Source organism: Myxocyprinus asiaticus, chromosome 36 (genome assembly GCF_019703515.2).
Source record: "Myxocyprinus asiaticus isolate MX2 ecotype Aquarium Trade chromosome 36, UBuf_Myxa_2, whole genome shotgun sequence".
Classification (NCBI taxonomy): domain Eukaryota; kingdom Metazoa; phylum Chordata; class Actinopteri; order Cypriniformes; family Catostomidae; genus Myxocyprinus; species Myxocyprinus asiaticus.
In genome coordinates this window covers 23,868,513-23,889,227 of record NC_059379.1, presented here as the reverse complement: position 1 = coordinate 23,889,227, position 20,715 = coordinate 23,868,513, and the positions used below count along the sequence as shown (strand labels likewise).

Here is a 20,715-nt window from a genome sequence, read left to right as displayed (position 1 = left end):
ATTAATCAAGTAATAATTATAAAAAATCTTTAGAATAATCTGCAAATTAGTCGTTAGATTAATTGACTAATCGGAAAAAGAATTGTTAGATTAATCGATAAAAAAAATATCGTTTGGTGCAGCCCTAGTGGTGATCTGCCATTCATGAGCGCACCACGAGCGCTTCTCATGGAACACGCACATGTAAAGAGTTCTAACTTATTCTTCTCTGTTTCAGTCGCCTGAAAACAATGGTGTCATCTATGAGGACGCTGCAAATGACCTCAGACCATCTCAGGAGGTGCTCTGAGTTCAGTTCGCTTTATTTCCACAGAGAAGTTAACATTTTACATGCATTGCGAATGCAACTCTGCAGGTTCACTTTATTTTGGCATTGCTTAATTTAAAATATTTGTGACTGTATACGTTACTATACATAGCAAATGACATGCAACGACATTAGGTAAATTGTCGTGTGTCATCATAATTCAGTACATCCTCAGAAATGGTGCTTGAACAAGAAGTTTCTCTTCTGTGCTTGTCTACTCTTTAGTCTGCATTTGTTGCAATATTATCATTATGATGATAATAATTATATTAATATTTTATGGGTATCATATGTTTTATATGTTAAGGTATTATATGTTATATTACAAAATGTTATATTACAAAATAACATAAATTTTTATATGTATATAAAATGTATGAAAAATCAAAGTGGCTGGTTAAATTGGGCATTCACCACCCACTGTTGTTGACTACTCTATTAACTTTCCTGAGCTTTAAAAAAGCAACCTTTGAAAGTGATGTGAAGTTAAGTAAGTAAGGGTGGGATCGGTACATGACTGAAGTCAGACTTAAAGGGATAGTTCACCCAAAAAATTAAAATTCTCTCATCATTTACTCAACCTCATGCCATCCCAGATGTGTATAATTTCTTTCTTCAGCAAAACACAAGTGAAGATTTTTAGAAGAATATCTCAGCTCTGTAGTTCCATACAGTGCAAGTGAATAGGTGCCAAAATTTTGAAGATTCATAATCCATATTAGAGCAACACAAAAGTACCCCAGATGACTCTGGTGGTTAAATCCATATCTTCATAAGCGATATACTAGGTGTGGGAAACAGATCAATATTCAAGTCCTTTTTCCTTCACTTTCACTTTCTCCTTCTGTTTTTGGTGATTCACATTATGCGTGCATATCGCCCCCTACTGGGCAAGGAGGAGAATTTATGACAAAAAAAATTACTTAAATATTGATCTGTTTCTCACCCACACCTATCATATCATGTCTGAAAACATGGATTTAACCACTGGAGTTGTATGGATTACTTTTATGCTCTCTTTATATGCTTTTTGGAGCCTCAAAATGTTGGTCACCATTCACTTGCATTGTATGGACCTACAGAACAAAAATATTCTTCTAAAAATCTTAATTTGTGTTCTGCAGAAGAAAGAAAGTCATACACATCTAGGATGGCATGAGGGTGAGTAAATCATGAGATAATTTGAATTTTTGGGTGAACTATCCCTTTAAACCTTGGTCCCTGTGTGTCAACAATTCTCACTTTTTACCACTTTACACTGGTTTTTGTTTTCCTGTTTTCTCTGTGTGTAACCATGTGGATTGTGCAGTTTTGTCATCTTGAAAGCAGAGACCATTCAGTGCTTTATACGAGCGCTGCGTGACTTCTGGCCTGTCTTCTCAGCGAGTAGTCGGCTGTATGTACAGTATTTTCATGCTTTGTATCTGGCTATTAACAGCATCCTTCTATTCTTCACACATGTTCCCGCCCAGAGGAATATCACTGCCATCCGAACGACCGTCCCCTCTGGAGAGGCTTTTCTCTTCTCTTTCTCTCCCATGCTTCTCTCTTCCATGTCCGTCTTACTCACTCTCACTGTCTTTGTGCCCTCATACTGCGCCCTGGCCTCGGATCCTGTCCATTAAGCTGTTTCCAGCAGCTCTGTGATATGAAGGAATAGAGTGCCCTCGGCACCCTGACACTCTGACTGTGTCATCATTAACCCGCCCATCTGTGTATCTGCCGTCCGCAGGGCTGCATTTGCTGCATGGCTGAGGCAGGCGTTGGAATGGCACAAATTATGTGCTTCTTATTAGACGTCGGGGTTATCCTATTAAGGAAAAGGTAGAGTGGGGTGGGATATGAATGCCTGTAAAGCACTGAAAAGCTCTCAGAATGCCGTCTTCAGCTAATCCTTACCCTCACAAAGGAGATGTGTGATTTTCTAAGCCATTTTCTCATGCACTTATACAGTACACAGTGATCTAAGAAGACTCCGAAACTGAACTCTGAATGTGCAGTGAGTGTGTGAATGCGCTGCTGATAGGCAAATAATTAAAGTTCTCACATCAGTAAAGCTGAACTGATTTTACAGTTCAGATGGTGATATTTTAACCCTTTAACTGTCACTCAAAGAAATTTTTTAGTGACTTTAAAAACCTTCTAGTGCACTTTTTTCTTCTTCCATAGAACACTAAAGAGATGTAAGGCAGAATGTTAGCCTAAGTTACCATTCATTTTCATTGCATCTTTTTTACATACAGTACATTAAAAGTGAATGGCAAATGTCACTGTATTAGGCTGCAAAGATTTTCAGAATATGTCTGGGCATAGTTATGGGATACATCTAGTTGACTCATCCATTGCTGCAAATAATTAACCAATGTTTTGCACTACTGTGTGCACACACACACATTTGTCCATGCCCACGTATTCACAACATACAGTACACACTCACACTCATATACACAGTGGCTTATGATCATTAGACTGGGTTGGCATGTCAGAAATTCCTGGTAATGCCCCTTAGGAGAGGAGGGGGAATATGGGATATAAATTATGTAAAGCCTTCTCCAGAGATGCTCTGTCATATCCTGCGTTCCGCTTTTGACTCAGTGCTTTGCTGCATACTCTGTGTTGTTTTTCCGCCAGAAGATAACACCTAATGCTGGAGACAGATATTCGCCTCCGTAAAAGGATTTTCCCAGAGTTCCCTCCCACTGTAACACAAGGGCTAATGTGGCTGCCTTTTTTTTAATAATACAGCAAACGTCCTCTCGTAAAGGCTTCGGTTTTGAAGGATTGTTCGTCCCTTGAGCAGTTATTCTGCCGTTCCCTGGGTTAGCATTTGCATTGCTTCCCTGTTGGTAGAGAAATGTGGTGTACTCAGTGGGATACTTCATTCTGAGGAGAGACAATTAAGGTGTGCGACGTGTACAGAGAGCCAAATCCAAAATGAAGGACTCAGCCTGACTAATTTGTGGTAATTGCTATATAGGCAAAGCAATTTGCTTGTTTCTCTTCAGTACTGTAAATCTGTAACACATCTAAAGACACAGCTTTCCATTCAGAGCTTTGTGAAGTGTGCCAGGAGAATGGTAACACCTATGAATGTTTTAGAGGCCACTGAAAAACTGGCTTTTTAGGTGGCCTATTTGTGATCCCCAAATTGTATTTATTTTATAATTTGCGCAATCTTCGCATGGATGCGTGAATGGAATCTTTAGAGCCAGTTTTCTCAAAAACAAGGTTTTATGACAGCCAACATTCAAATGATTATATCTAGGGAATATTTCTTGGGATAGAATTATTGCTTTTTTTTTTCTTTTTTTTTTCTTTTTCCCCTTTTTCTCCCAATTTGGAATGCCCAATTCCCAATGTCCTTTTAAGTCCTTGTGGTCGCATAGTGATTCGCCTCAGTCCGGGTGGCGGAGGATGAATCTCAGTTGCCTCCGCATCTGAGACCGCCAACCCACGCATCTTATCACGTGGCTTGTTGAGCACATTGCCACAGAGACATAGCGTGTGTGGAGGCTTCACGCCATCCACCACGGCAACCACGTTCAACTCACCACGCGCCCCACCGAGAACAAACCACATTATAGCGACCACGAGGAGGTTATCCCATGTGACTCTACCCTCCCTAGCAACCAGGCCAATTTGGTTGCTTAGGAGACCTGGCTGGAGTCACTCAGCACACCCTGGGATTCGAACTAGCGAACTCCAGGGGTGGTAGCCAGCGTCTTTACCACTTTATCCCCCTCTTGGGATAGAATTATTAAAATTATATAATTACAAAGCTGAGACCTTCCTTTTTTACTTTAGTGCATATTGTGGCAGACGAGTAAAGCAGACGAGTAAAGCATTGATTAGACAATACAAAAAGTGACTTAAATAGTCAGAGTATTATTTGTTTTATTCCCATATAATTGTACATAAATCAATCTGTCCTGGACTCACGGGATGCGTTCTTGTGTTTTGTCTGTCGGCCTATGTACATGTGCATCAGGGCGCTTTTGGAGCATCTCACTGTTTAGCAGTGTCATAAATGCTGCATTTTTAGGTTGCTGTGTCAAGTCAAACGTAGTTGAAACTTTTAAAATCACGTCTCAAAATCCCTGCATTCTGTTTTGCTTTTTTTCTGTGGCTGCGCTATTTGTGAGGTTTGTTAAGGCGAGCTAACTGCCCCCTTTTGACGTGGCTCTTAATAAGGCAGAGTTACATGTACTTCAAGCTTGAATTGCTCAGATGGTAGGAAAAAACATACTTTATGGATTTATTTTATTTATTTATTTATTTTTTAAATGGAATTTATGTATGGTTTAGGAGACATTATTACTTTGTGTAATTTTTTAGATAATTAATCACACTAAGTTAACCTCATTAAGATAATTAATTGCACTAAATTAACAAAATAAAGTTAAATTCAAAGCTCTAATATTTGAGGTTAAATTCAAAATGGCTTTATTTGCATGACTGATTGCCAAAGCTGAGAATGCATATATACTGTATACTGCATACACTGTACATACAGTACTGTGCAAAAGTCTTATGCACATTAGAAGCTTCACAAAAAAACAAAACAAAAAAAAAAACATTTGTTTAAGATTATTAATTAATTTAGATCTTCTGCTTTTATGTGTCAATAGGAGTTATCAATTTTAGATTTCCAAACATTTCTTTTACAAATAGAATATAAAAGTAGAGCAAGGAGTCCTGCAACAGATGGTATGACCCCCCCACAGAGTTCTGATCTCAACAGTCAGTCTGGAATTAAATGAAGAGACAGAAGCAATTGAGAACGTCTAAATACATAGAACTGTGACAAGTTCTCCAAGATGTTTGGAACAACCTATCTGCCAACAACCTTGAAAAAATGTGCGAAAGTGTACCTAGGAGAATGGCATATGGTGCTCACACCAATTATAGTTTTTTTTTTTTTTATGTTTACTGCACTAAAGTTAAGTTAATTGATAAAAAAAGAATATTTGTGGCATTATTTAAAAAACAATCTCACTATAAAAAATTTTTTTACTGCCTAAATCTTTTGCACTGTATGTAAAACTTTTGCACTGTATATAGTTTTTCTATAAGATATTACAAGATGTAAGATATAATGCTGTAAGATGTAAAAAATATTATATTATACTGTAATTAATGTTTCAATAAGAGCAACAGACACAAGCCAGACCACATATCATAATAACATACTGTAGGAGTGCCAATGTAAAACCCAGTGGTTTGACAGAAATATTAAAAAAAAGGATACAAAAGCACCGACAGACATTTTATACATATAGTTCATTAGCCTAACTGTAGGCTGCTCCCAGTTGCCAAGCAACAAAGCAAGTAAATTTCACATAAACAAAATAATATAGAATATCTGTTATAAAAATATTTTTCACCTGACAGTGTGATATTTTAAAACTATGTAAAACATATATTTAGATCCAGTAATACAAGCCCCAGTGCTTTTATAAAAAAAAAAATTGTGCATAGATTTATATGTACAATATACTGTACATTCTGGAAAACAAATCTTGATTATTATGATAATCAAATGATTAATCTGTATTACATTTGTACTGTATTTGTAGTTTAGTGTTAAAATACTTTAACCTCATAACCATTGTTTTTCAGTGGAAAGATTATGAAATCACAGATGATGCGTTTAATATTGACCTTGTCAGGGCTTCGTTCTATTTATATAACCAATGAAAAGGACATGTTTGCCTTAGCTGAGCACTGGAAATCAATGAGCAATACTCACCGGTCCCAAGGGTCAGTTGTTGTAATTATAAATGATAATGGCAGCTGCTTTCTTTCTGCAGAAATGCATTGGCTGAGATGGAGCAGTCAATTCCAATTACATGAAGGTGATTGGAACTCCTGTACTGCACAAATCTGACTGCACTAAAGATAAAAAAAAAAATACATATAGAAATTATGATCTCATAAAAAACTGACAACCGGATGTTTGATGTTTAAACTTTAATGGTCGTGTTGACAGACATACATGTATTGGCAGTGTGATTCAACATCTTGATTTTCTTGTTGTCATCTGGCTTTATGACTGTTATTCTTTGTTCACGTGCACTGTCACATTTGATTGTAGGTCATTACAAATCATGTGCCCCATCTTGGCGTTTTATCATTAACCCACTCCAAGGTTTTACAGCCAAGCAGAAAGTGATAAAGCTCAGTAATAGAGACTGACAGAGTCACAGCCTTGTTCACAGATACATGGTTCTATGTTACAACACGTGGTACCAGAATTCACCCCTCACATCAGAGTCCCTGTGCTGCATTCATGGCTGAACGTCCCATAGACCTGCTCTTAAACAATCTACTTTTTAATTAAAATAAATAAAGGAGTGAAGGTTTGATACAGTGAGGTCGCCCACCCAATGAGAGAGGAATCACCATCCATGTGAGAAGAGACAAGCAGACCTGCAGGGCAGAGTCATTTGTCCCTGACTATTTCGCCTGTTTGGATTAGAGCTGTTGCTATCCACTGAAAGAAAGGAGCAGTCACAACTGCCTCTTAAGAATGGAACTATGTTTTGTTTGAAATACATGATTGTAATTTTCAAGCTCATTATGAAATCAAAGACATTTAAATTAATTTGAATGTCTTAAATTTGAGAATTGCGATAAGGGGAAAATTAGACATTTCTGAGAGCAGCTGTGGCTGTATTAAGACTGTCAGTGAATTCACTCATTTGTGTTGGTTTTCAGAGAAAAACAGTTTCCCTGTCAGTGTGGATTAAATTTATATATATATATATATATATATATATATATATATATATATATATATATATATAGCAGAAAAGAAGGAAATACATAATCTGTGGTGGTGGGGTCAAATGCCCAGTCAAGGAAATTACAAGGGTGTAGCACCACTATGATTTATCTTGTGATATATATTTATTGTAATAAAAAATCATTAAATATGATATTGTATCAAAATAGTAGTAGTCATAGATAAAAAATAAATAAATAAATAAATAAAATAATAATAAATAGTTTTCGACTGCCCTCTTCTGAGTGCTAATAAATTATAAGTTGTGCTAATAAAAAATAAATATGTTCACTAGCACCGGTGCTACCACCTAAAAAAGTACATGTACAGCCCTGCATGACATAAAAGTCTTATTGCAGTCAAATTAAAAAGCTATATTGCAATGCATCAAAATAGTTTGTGCATCTCAGCACATAAAACAATATAATATAATATTGTATAGTAGTAACCCAGGCAATTCCCCTACTATTCCTCCACTTGAAATGTGAAGCAGCGAGTTGCCGATACATCTTCTAACCCCAGTTATGCGTAATGGCAGCCGCTTTAGCATGTGAAAGCCCTGAACAAACCACAGCAAGCCTGAAAGCACACTCTCCACACACTGCACTCTTTAACCTGATAGCACAGCCATCATCTTTACTTGTCAGATGGGAAATGTGACGTGGGTTTATATGTGGGTGCGTGTGCCTGTGTGTGTGTTTGTGTGTGCTGATGCATGTGGGATTGGGAGTGGGTGTTATTCCAGACGTGCTATCATACAGGGAAGGCTGTCAGCCCGGGCCAGTAAATCTGTCAGAGATTATGTGCAGATGATGGATTCCTCTTTATGGCCTGTTGATCTGGCTGGAATATTTACACGATGCCATTACAGGGATGATGTGCATGAGAGGCTGATGCTGTGGTCTCGCTTATTTAGGCCTGCCTGTCTGTCAGCTTAGTGTGTGCTCTTTTATTTTGCTTTCTGTTTCTCTCTCTCTTCATCTCTCCTAACTCTCCTTTTCTGCCACACTTAGTTTGTGTGTTTTACTGTTAGCACCAGGGTGTTCTGTGCAGTCCAGATCTGTCTTTTTAGGAGTCTCATATTCTGTAATTTTATGAAGAACAATGCTTGTCTTAGAAGCACTATAGTGCTCAACAATCTGGTTCCAGAATTAAAAAACCTTTTCATTTTCTACAGAGTAGATTGTTAATGATAACTTATAAATGATGATAACTCCCTGTGACAAGGAGGAGGGCGTGGCCGGGCCATGATGATGCACATCCGGCACTGAATCAGCTGATCAGCAGGAGATCGAGATAAAGGGGAGCCGGAGGTGCCAGTTCGAGAGAGAGAGACGCACGCGGCCGCGTTGCATGTGTGTCTGTGTTTGTTTATGTTTGTTTTATGTTGTTTCTTATTAAATTTTGTTTACTGTTCAGCCAGTTCCCGCCTCCTCCTTGCCCATCCTTTATCTGTTACAGTGGTGCCGATGCCTGGGAGGGAGGAGCGATGCGCTGTCTTGGAGTCCTCGCCGCTACCATCTGCCAGGGGAGCAGCCGCGGCCATCTGCCTGGGGACGGAGGGGTTGCTGCCGGCCACCGAGAGCCGGAGGAACTGCTGCGGTCTGCTGATGAAGGGGAGGAGCGGTTCCGTCCACCAGGGGCCGGAGGACTCGCTGCCGTCCGCCGGGGGAGGAGCGAGCTGGCGTCTGCCAGAGGGCGAAGGAGCGGTTGAGGACCGGGCAACAGCGCGTCCGGGAGCCGGCGAGCAAGTTCTTCTCTCTTTCTCCTCTCTCTCCTCTCTCTCTCTCTGTGTGTCTCCGCTCACCCTTTCCCTCTCCCCACGCCTCCCCTCGTCTCTCCCCCAGGTTCACAGGAGGCGGGGTGGAACACTGGCTGACAGAATGGCTGGAAGGGCAGCATCTCCCCTCCAGAGATGGGGGGGGGGAGTTGGTCAGACAGTTGGTGCCCTGGCCTGAATCGGGTGGGGGAGGAGTGTGACGAGGAGGAGGGTGTAGCCGGGCCATGATGATGCATGGCCGGCACTGAATCAGCTGACCAGTTGGAGAGAGAGATAAAGGGGAGCCGGAGGCACCAGTTTGAGAGAGAGAGAGACGCATGCAGCCGCATTGCATGTGTGTCTGTGTTTGTTTATGTTTGTTTTATGTTGAGTTTCTTATTAAACTTTATGTTTACTGTTCAGCTGGTTCCCGCCTCCTCCTTGCCCTTCCTTTATCTGTTACACTCCCATACACTTCCATAATGCTTTTAAAATGACGCATTCAAGTCGGTCTCCCTACATTCTCATCTGAATATTTAGCAGTACAATGGTGTATGGTGCAAAACAGTATTGATTTCCATTCTTACTGATGTTCCCAAGACTATAACAAGTCATTCTCAACATTCATTTATGTTAGCCAGCTAGATAACGTTACATTTTGACATTTATTTAAATGAGCAGAATTCGCAAAACATGGCTACACTTAAATTGTCAACAAATGTAAGATCAATGGAATGTAAGAACGTAAGCAATGATTAGATATGGCAAGTGACAGTCTGTCAACTAGCCAGAAAATCTCTCACACCATCTTTATTGTTGAGCCCTGCATTTGCAAAGGATCTTTCATTATTTTCAGCCTAGCCATAGCAAATTTTTTGCTCCATACAGAAAGCAGCCTGTTCCTAAGAGTTATTGTTTTGTTCTTACGAGTCGTGGTCTCGTATTCATGTCAAGTCATTTTTCACATTCGCTGGACTTGAAACAGCTGGCTCACACAGCTCTGTCTTGTACCCTGGAGCACAGCTGTGAAACTGTGAAAGACAAGACGGGGGCGAAATACAAACAAAATAATTGAAAATGAATGTGAAGCGTGTAATTTTTTTCAGTGTTAAAATACTTCCTCATATCTCAGTTTAATGTGCATTGACAATTTTTAAGATGTTCGTAGGTTAACTTCTGCACTTTGGCATTGTGGTACTTTCCAAACATTGCTCTGATTGTTTGAGTTGCTCAAGTTTGAGGTTGGAACAAGCCTTGGAAAACAATAATCATTTGGAAACTGTTTGGAAACAATCATTATTTTAACAATTCTGTTCTGTGCCACAACTTGCACAGAGATAACCAATTTACTTTTAAATACAGTAGGGTCCAAAAGTCTGAAACCACTTTGAAAACCAGGGACCTGGAAATAAACAGAAATATAAGAATGAATAAGACATATTTAAAATTTTGCACTATTTCTTGGTCACTAATAAAAGAAAGCAAACCTTTGACACTGACCATGTTAACGCCTTTGCACAAAAGGTCAGATTTTTAGCACACAGATGGTCTTTGGAACATTCTCAAATCATGCAGCGTTGATCAGCAAGTGTGCAACTTGTGGAATCAATGACAGCTTGAGTACATGCTGTCATTAAAGCAAAAGTGGGACATAACAAATACTAATATATATATATATATATATATATATATATACACACCATATTCCAAATTATTATGCAAGTAACATATCAGTAGGATTTCATTAAAATAAACATTCAGGTTTTAGTTTTTCAAAGAAAGGGTTTGTTTGTTTTATTACTCATGTTTTAAAATAACTGGTATCAGTCTCAGACAGGTTAGTTAATTAGTTTGCCAGGTGATCTTAGTTAAAGGGAAACCTACTTAAAGAGGTTGTTCCACATTATTAAGCAAGTCACAGTTCTCATGCAACATGGGGAGGAAGAAAGATCTTTCTGAAGATGAAAAGCATGAAATAATGCAATGTCTTGCAAAAGGCATGAAAACAATTGATATATCGCGAAAACTGAATAGAGATCATCGGACTGTCAAAAGATTTGTGAATGATTCACAGCACAGAAGAATTCGATCAGATAAAGGCTTATTAAGAAAGGTTTCTGTCAGACAAATTAATGTTATTAAAAGGGCAGCTATAAAAAAGCCACTGTTGGCAGCAAACAGGTATTTGAAGCTGCTGGTGTCTCTGGAGTCCCAAGAACCTCTCGATGCAGGATCCTTCAGAGGCTGGCAGTTGTGCATTAAGCTGCATTTCGGCCACCCCTAACCAAAGCTCACAAAGAGAAACGTTTGCAGTGGGCACAGAATTATATGAAGACTAATTTTCAAATAGTTTTATTCACTGACGAATGCCGTGCTACACTAGATGGTCCAGATGGATGGAGTTCTGGATAGTTGGTGAATGGCCACCCTGTTCCAACAAGATTGAGACATCAGCAAGGAGGTGGTGGAGTGATGATTTGGGCTGGAATATTGGGAAGTGAGATGGTAGGTCCCTTTAGGGTCCCTGACAGTGTCAAAATGACCTCTGCAAGATATGTGGAGTTCCTAACAGACCATTTTCTGCTATGGTATAAAAAGAAGAATCGTGCCTTCCGAAATAAAATGATTTTCATGCAGGACAACGCACCATCCAATGCTGAAAAAGACACCATTGACTCCTTGATTGCTATGGGCATAAAAAGAGAAACAATCATGGTGTGACCACCATCATCCCCTGACCTCAATCCTATTGAGAACCTGTGGAGCATCCTTAAAAGAAAAATCTATGAGGGTGAGCGGCAGTATACCTCCAAACAACAGCTCTGGGAGGCAATACTGGCATCCTCAAATGAAATACTGGTAGAAACTATACATGGACTTACAAGTTCGATGGATGAGAGCGTTGTTGAAGTCATCTCAAAGAAGGGCTCATATATTAATAAGTAACTTGAACTGTTAATAGTTTTTTTGTTTTAAATTGTGTTTATTTTTTGAAAAATGATCTGTCCATGCAGCGCATATGACAGATTTCTGTTTTGAGTTCATTATAACCCATTGAATGTTTTCAAAGTGCATTCTGCATAATTATTTGGAACAACATATTATTTTTTTTTATTTATTTTTTTCAAAATATCAATAAAGCTGTTGACATTATCAGTTCTTTCACATGTAATAACATGCACATTGTAAAATAATTGTTGAGGATAAAATAAAATCCTTAATCATACTGACTGTTTCGGAAAAACAAACAAAAATGTCATGTGCATAATACTTTGGAACATGGTGTATTCGCGGCCAAAACTTTGGAATAATGTACAGATTTTGCTCATGTGGAAAGAAATTGGTACTTTTATTCACCAAAGTGACATTCAGCTGATCACAATGTATAGTCAGGACATTAATAACGTGAAAAATTACTATTACAATTTGAAAAAAAAAAATACTTCAAAGAGTTGTCATCAAAAAATCCTCCATGTGCAGCAATTACAGCTTTGCAGATACTTGGCATTCTAGCTGTCAGTTTGTCCAGATACTCAGGTGACATCAGGTCACCCCACGCTTCCTGTAGCACTTGCCATAGATGTGGCTGTCTTGTCGGGCACTTCTCACAGTCTACTCTAGCTGATCCCACAAAAGCTTAATGGGGTTAAGATCCAGAACACACTTTTCCAATTATCTGTTGTCCAATGTCTGTGTTTCTTTGCCCACTCTAACCTTTTCTTTTTGTTTTTCTGTTTCAAAAGTGGCTTTTTCTTTGCAAGGCCTGCACCCCTGAGTCTGGTGTTGAGCGAGTAGAATTCAATGAAGCTGTCAGCTGAGGACATGTGAGGCGTCTATTTCTCAAACTAGAGACTCTGATGTACTTATCCTCTTGTTTAGTTGTACATCTGGCCTTCCACATCTCTTTCTGTCCTTGTTAGAGCCAGTTGTCCTTTGTCTTTGAAGACTGTAGTGTACACCTTTGTACGAAATCTTCAGTTTTTTGGCAATTTCAAACATTGTATAGCCTTCATTCCTCAAAACAATGATTGTCTGATGAGTTTCTAGAGAAAGCTGTTTCTTTTTTGCTATTTTTGACATAATATTGACCTGAAGACATGCCAGTCTATTGCATATTGTGGCAACTCAAAAACAAGCACAAAGACAAAGCTTCATTTAACGAACCAAATAGCTTTCAGCAGTGTTTGATATAATGGCAAGTGATTTTATAGTACCAAATTAGCAATTTATTATGATTACTCAAGGATAAGGTGTTGGAGTGATGGCTACTGGAAATGGGGCCTGTCTAGATTTGATCAAAAATGACTATTAAACTAGAAAAATGCAAAAGAGATGCATTTTCACTAGTTGTCTCAGTCTTTTGGACCCCAATGTATGTATTCCTTGTATTCCAATAGATAGAATGACAATCATGTTAACACTAAAGGCTCTGTTTCCATGACTGCACTTGGTGCAGTGCTAAACGCAACCACCGTGCACTATATGTCTTATCCAATTTTCGTAAGAATGCTAATTCTTAGCACAATTTTCGTGGCAGCACAAAGTGCAAGTGGGTGTGGGTGGGAGTTTTTGCGCTTTTTGTGGGTGTATGTGCGCAAACTGTGGGTATATTGTGTGTTAATGAAGTGACGCAAAGCACAATTTGCTATTTTCCTGAGAAGTAGGTAATTGCACTTAGACGTTTGAAAAATGTCTAAACTCATTTCCTGCATTTGCAGTTTGGGGATTCCACCATCAGATGAAATCAAAGAGCTATTGATCACTTTCAATACTAGCCATGATCTGTGTGTCAGTAGATCAATATGAATAATAATAATAATATTGACAAGTTTATTTTGTATAGCACCCTTTCAAAGCTCAAGAACGCTGTAGAGAAATTAAACATAAAACATTAAACAGAGAAACATATAACAAATATATATTACAAAACAATGAACAATGGGAGAGAAGTAAAGCATATTTTAATGAGGTGAGACATGACGAGTTGGTTGAGAGCCAACAGTCCCAGAGAGGCTAATAGAGAACATACAACACATACATCGTGATCCACAGTAGCACAGCCGAATGCATTACATACAGCTCATTTACACTACCTAATTCTTGTGAATGGGCTATCTTCATTTATCGAAGTAGCTTGACATGAAATGGAATATATAATGGGATGCAGACGGTGCAATAATGGAAAGAATTTCAGAATTAAATTGCACTTGACCCAGCCCTTTAGCACTTTGTGTGCTCAGTTGCACCAACCCACTTGTGCCTAAACTTAGCACATGCTTGCACTAAAATATCAAAACTTCATCATGACCATGCCCATTAACTCTGCATGTATGACATACAGCATATTGCTGCACTTAAGGCATAGCGCTCTTAAAATAGGGCCCAAAAATTCAAATTCATATGTTACATTTTTTGAAAAATACAGTATACTCTCACCTCATGCATAAGCACATACAGAAATACACCCGGATAAGCTTTAGCATGTCAGACTTTAAAAACAACACTAATGTAAAACTAGCATTCAGAGACAGAAAGGAGACATGGAATAAAGTGTTTCTCTGTGGAATTTTTACAGCATGGCTGAATATCCTCTCACATAAAGCAGGCTCAAGGCCGACATCAGTCTCCTTTTTCACTCTCGTCACCAATAAACGGCTCTACCGCTGCTGTCAGACATAACACTAAATACCAGACATCCCCGCTGACCTGCCAGTAGCACTTCTAGGCCGGCAAGGAGGAATGGGCTGGCCTCAGTCCTAACTCAAGAGAGGTCGTCCTTCAGAGATTGAAAAGCATTAACCACTTACATTTCCAAACAGAGAAATATTACACCAGCTTTTATTTTGACACGTTTCTATAGACATACTCGGTCTTTTTTTGTTTTTTTGTTTCACATTTACAAAAGGGAGGGAAAGTTTTTTGTTCATGACTAAATATAGCCTATACCAGCATTTCTGCGCATTCTTGGCCTTTTCCAACTCCAACAACTTCCAAGATGTTGAGTGTTCTTTGGCCATGTTATGCAGCACAATGAGAAACAGTGCTTACTGAAGTTTGTAAAATGAGCTGCCTCTTGACATTACCTGTTGCCTGTTATCACATACAGGCCACAGAAAGCAGCTTTATTCTCCACCTGGACCCTCCTCCTGTAATATTTGCTCCCAACACCATGACATTAGCTCCTAAGTTCACCTCAGCATGCTTTTGCAGTTTAAACAATGCTCAATTTGATAATCATTCACAGTTTAAAAGTCACAGAGTGGCCCTTGTGGAAAATATCTTGTGAAGCTCTCGATCCTACAGTTTTTCTCTTAAGGCCAAGTGTCTGCTTGAACATTGTTGTGTCTCCTTGCGCCATCACAAACTGACCAACACACTTCCTAAGAATGCTGGAATAAGCTTTCACAAGTGCTGTAGCCATCAGTCTCTGTGATGAATTTGCTTTCAAAGCTTTTGTGTGAGCTGTTTTCGGTGTTTGTTCAGTGTAAAGACAACAAAGGCATCTGGCAGGAAATAGTGTCCTAGATATTGTGTCCTTTTTTAATCGTTAGTTTGATTTCCTGATGTTTTAGTTTTTGCGGTTGTCTGTCTTTTGCACTTTGTCTATCAGCAGTTTTCTCATCCACTCCTGTTTCATTGTTTGAAAAGCAAGCTGTTACGTGTAGCTATGACCATCAGAGCATGTGCGACAGCGTGTATGTGCTGATAACCTGTCTGTCTGGCAAGAGTCATGGAGAGCACCCTCAGCAAATTTTGATCACTCAAGATATAATTCTCTCAGCAGAGTCAGCTTTAAGATGTCTACACACATCCCAGACGCCCATCTTGAGCTTATTGAAGTGTATGCCATAATAAGTGTGTCATTTAAGACCTCATCAAATCTCAAATGAGCTTTGTGGCGTTTAGTGTGTTACATTTAAAGGGACAGGTCACCTAAAAATTGATTATCTGTCATTATTTACACACCTTCATGTTGTTCCACCCATATTTTCTTTCTTCTGTAGATCACAAAAGGAGAAGTTAGGCAGAATGTTAACCTCAGTCACCATTTACTTTCATTGCATCTTTTGTCCATAAGATTACTGAGGCTGTCAATTGACAACATTCTGCCCAAGGGGCCATTGAGGCTGAATGCAATCTTGCGCTAAAAAAGCTAGACTCAACAAATATAACAGAATGCATGTCTTGAAAAATACTTTTAAACATTTCGTTTCTTTTTTAGCTTGACATGGCATCTAAAAAATGCAGTGTTTCTACATGAGATGCTGAAAGAGTGTGGACACACAAAAATGTATTCAGTATAAACGGGCCCCAACATCTGCGAAGTCATGGGTTTGGAACGATATGAGGGTGAGGATATGACATCACAATTTTAATTTATCTGTAACCAAACCCTTTAAGGACATCTATATGATAGTATACTCCTTAAAGGAATAGTTCACCCAAAAATGAAAATTTGCTGATAATTTACTCACCCTCAGGCCATCCAAGATGTATCGGAGTTTCTTTCTTCATCAAAACAGAATTTAAGACTTTTAGGATTTCATTTCAGGCCTCCTCTAAACAATGCAAGTGAATGTACGCCATTTATTTCACGGTCCAAAATGCATATTTAGGGTGCACCAAAATAATCCACACGACTCCAGTCGATAAATAAAGTTCTTCTGAACCCAAACGATTGATTATTTTTAGAAACAAAACAATATTTGAGAGGGATGACGTAAGCTCGTTGGTAAGGTCACGCGTCACGTGGAGGAGGAGGCAGGAAGCGCATCATTGTTTACAAGAGAAAATTGCACAGACCACAGACCAAGTGCCGTTCACAAACCAAAACAGTCCAAAACAATTTCAAACATGATGTCAGAGGATTTTGATTTTAGAAGAGAAGAGGAGATGGAGTTTTTCACCCAACCCTACCTATTTGAGCCCGAATACACCTCTCTTGAGTGCGCCTCACAGAGCTGTACGGAAGCGAACATGTGTAGTTAAAAGTATATAAGTATTGTTTTGATTCTAAAAATAATCTATCGTTTGGGTTCAGAAGAACTTTATTTGTCGACTGGAGTCATATGGATTATTTTGATGCACCCTAAATATGCATTTTGGACCGTCAAAAAAATTTATTTTACAAAAGTACATTCACTTGCATTGTTTAAAGGAGGAGGCCTGAAATGAAATCCTAAAAATCTTAAATTCTGTTTTGATGAAGAAAGAAACTCAGATACATCTTGGATGGCCTGAGAGTGAGTAAATTATCAGCAAATTTTCATTTTTGGGTTAACTATTCCTTAAATGCTGACAAAATGTACTGTTAGCAGATGCTTTTAAAATGTACAGTCTTTCTCTTATGGAAAAAAAATTTATTGATGAATCATCTTGCACTACACAGATTTTTTTCCAATCAAATGCTCTTTAGAATGACAATGTCCCTCCCCCTGCAAGTGACAAGCCATTGGTAAAATTATGATTCATGTTTGTGACGTAAACTAAAGGATATCGGCTATTTGAGAAAAAATATATAGTATATATGAGCCCTTCTATATGTAATGCCCAAACGTCCTGTTTCAATAGGAAATAAACTAACCCAGGATCAGAAAACTGTGCTCCTCAAATGATTTAATGGGGTCTTTAAGAGTTTGTTCAGATGGCATATTTTATGGTGAACCACATCCACTGAACACATTTTTGAAGAGAATAGAATGGAAACAAATCACCTTAAAGTGGTAGTTTAATGAAAATTCTCTCATCATTTACTCACCATAATGCTATCCCAGATGTGTATGACTTTCTTTCTTCTGCAGAACACAAAAGAAGAGGACCCACTTTATGTTAGGTGGCCTTAACTACTAGGTTTTTAACCATTTGATACATATTATAATTGATGAACCTATTATGTACATACATGTTGTTGCATTGTAATTACATTTAAAGTACTTGCATTTAATTACATGTGTAGTTACACTGTTAACTTTACCCCTAACCCAACCCTACCCTTACTCTTAAACCTACCCATACCTCAACCTCAGAATCAGCAAATGTGGGAATTTTGCAGAACATAATGTAGTTACACAGTAAATACATAAACTTGTATGTATTTAATGTTAGTACATAGTAGTTAAGGCCACCTAATTTAAAGTGTGACCAAAGAAGATTTTTAAAACAATATTTCAGCTCTATTGGTCCATACAATGCAAGTAAATTGTGGCTAGAACTTTGAATCTCAAAAAGCACATAAAGGCAGCATAAAAGAGATTTATAGTAAAAAAGGAATTAAATATTGATCTGTTTCTCACCCACACCTATCATATCGCTTCTGAGGACATTGATTTAACCACTGGAGTTGTATGGATTACTGTTATGCTGCCTTTATGTGCTTTTTGGAGCTTCAAAATTTTGGTCACCATTCACTTGCATTGTATGGACCTACAGAGCTGATATATTCTTCTAAAAATCTTTGTCTGTGTTCTGCAGAAGAAAGAAAGTCATACACATCTGGGATAGCATGAGGGTGAGTACATGAGTGAGAGAATTTTCATTTTTGGGTGAACTATCCCTTTAAGCTCTAAATCTCCACACAGAGAGAGTCGAACTGTCTCTTGTGCCAACCCATTTGTTATTTTGTTCGTTTTTATTTTTAGTGCCTCATAAACTCTTATTGCTAATACAGAGGGAATTTTTCTTCTCTCAGAAGTGTCATTTGTGTCTATGTAAGAAACTAAAAGCTTTACCGAATCCTTCTAAGGGATTGTTTTGACCCTGTGACAGGCTGGCCTGTGTCTGCTTTCCTTTGTTATAATTTTCTGGTCCAACAGCCAGTTGAGTGTTGTTTTCCTCGCGTCTCTCTGGGGTTTTACAGGAATAAATGAGAGCTCTCAAGCTCCAGCTTAACAAGGTTGTCTGGAGTGCCAGCACGAGAGGAGGGGGTTTAGGGTTCTCCACCCACAGAACACTCCATGGAGGCTTTCGCCATCAGCTGCTGTCTCAGAGCCACTTAAAAAGCCTAGTTTTTCTGTTTGGAATGTTTGCGTGATAGTCTTGTTAAACACTGAATTTGCCTTGATGGAAATCATATTTGATGAAAAGCATTGTAGTGTAGTGCAGAAGCAGATCTGTGCAGATGCTAAGTGCTGTCACTGCAGTGGAGGTGCTCAATAAGTATAAGAGACATAATAATACACTCGCAGTGCATTAGACAGTGAGGTATGATATTTGCTGTGATAACAGGCTGATGAAGTTTACAGACACTGCAAACTAAAGCAAAGCCAAATTGTGGTACGTTCTCTCACAGTTATTTTCTTAAACATGAGCATCTCAGGTCAAATATATTCATTGCAAAAACACTTTGGGTTTGGTTGCAGAAGTAGGCCTATTTCTTTCAGCAGAAACACATATATACTGGGTATACTGTCCCTTTAAAACAAGATACATTTACTTGAGAATTGAAATGACATATTAAGACTTGCTTTCAGAGAAATCTAACAAAATTTAGTGAGGAAAAAAAAAAACTTAATTTAAAATGAAAGCAAATTGCCCTTTTGACCAGATGTCAAACAATGTGTAATTTTGCTTCTCAAGTAAATGTATCTCATTTAAAGATGTTTAGATAATTTTACTGGAAAACAAGATAAAAATACTGAGTGATTGTGAACTTTTTTTGCAGTTTAGACATTGAGGTATAAACACTGCTGTGAGAACAGACTGATGTAGTTTACAGGATACAGAAACTGCAAGGTAAAGCAATACAAAATTTTGGTACATTCTCGCACATGCGTGCACGCTTTGTCTTCTCTGTCAGTGAAACATCTGAGCATCTCAGGGCAAGGGTCCAACGGGTTCACTGCGAGGACACTTTTGGGTTCATAGCAGAAGCAGGCCTGTTTCTTCCGGCAGAAACACAAATCCATTTTAATTCTCTTCATGCCTGAAAAGAGGTTCACATTTGGCGAGCAAGTGATATTATCCGGGGCTTCGAGGAGTGAACGGCACAAGAATGTGAAGTTGGAGACTCTCATTTGACAGGTCTCATGCTGTGTTATTTAACGATCGGTGAGTGTTTCAGCCTCACAGCTGCGCCTTGAACGACTGCCACCAGCTGAGGACGATACTGAATGCCTGATTTTGCCAAGATAGGGATCTGTTTCCAATACAGAACTGGCACTCCTCTACATGGCTACCTTGCTTTTGGTTCAGGCTGTTCGCTTTGCCAGAAAGACGCTGGGACGTGACAAGATTTGGTTCCTAGAGAAGTTATTGTTTGGAACCGTCTTCTTACTGTACATGATTAAGACTGTGGAGAAAGCGGAGATCCCAGCTGGATTTAATTGTTCTGACATTTGGACAGCATTCAGAAGAGGTAGAGAAGGAAAGAGAGGAGAGAGAGAAATCTCAAGTATGTTTGAAATGAAGTCTGCTGAAAACATTTCAGCGGGAACGTATGAAGTCCTGCTGGTGGATAAAAATAGTTTCTGGCTCTTGTTTGTGGAAAGATGCTTGTCTGGAACTTGATATGTCCTCCATTGACCTACTATTATTGATTTAAACAATATTGTTTTTATTATTGTTTGGTCTATTTTTAAGTGCTCATGCAAATGTCATGAATTTCGACGAGATGTTCTTTATAGCCAAGATGTAAGCCAGTCATGTCCTTCTAACCAGGTGTGAAGTGACAAGATTCAAGCGACAAACAATTTTTCTGTCCCCACCGAAAGTGAAATGGCCAATCAGAATATACTTGATGTTTAAAAGGGGTCATGACATGAGGAGTACAATTTTTCTTAATCTTTTGACATATATGAGGTCATTGTACTAAAAAAAACCCACTATCAGTTTCAGAACTCAAAACTTTCTTCTTATTACAAAAAGAGC

At 38.6% G+C, this 20,715-nt stretch overlaps 1 protein-coding gene across 1 annotated transcript in view; it reads left to right on the top strand.

The window, feature by feature from the left end:
* Positions 1-20,715, top strand: part of LOC127426778 (extracellular serine/threonine protein kinase FAM20C-like) — a 63,340-nt gene that overhangs the window by 29,165 nt on the left and 13,460 nt on the right. The gene's annotated exons all lie outside the window — the stretch shown is intronic.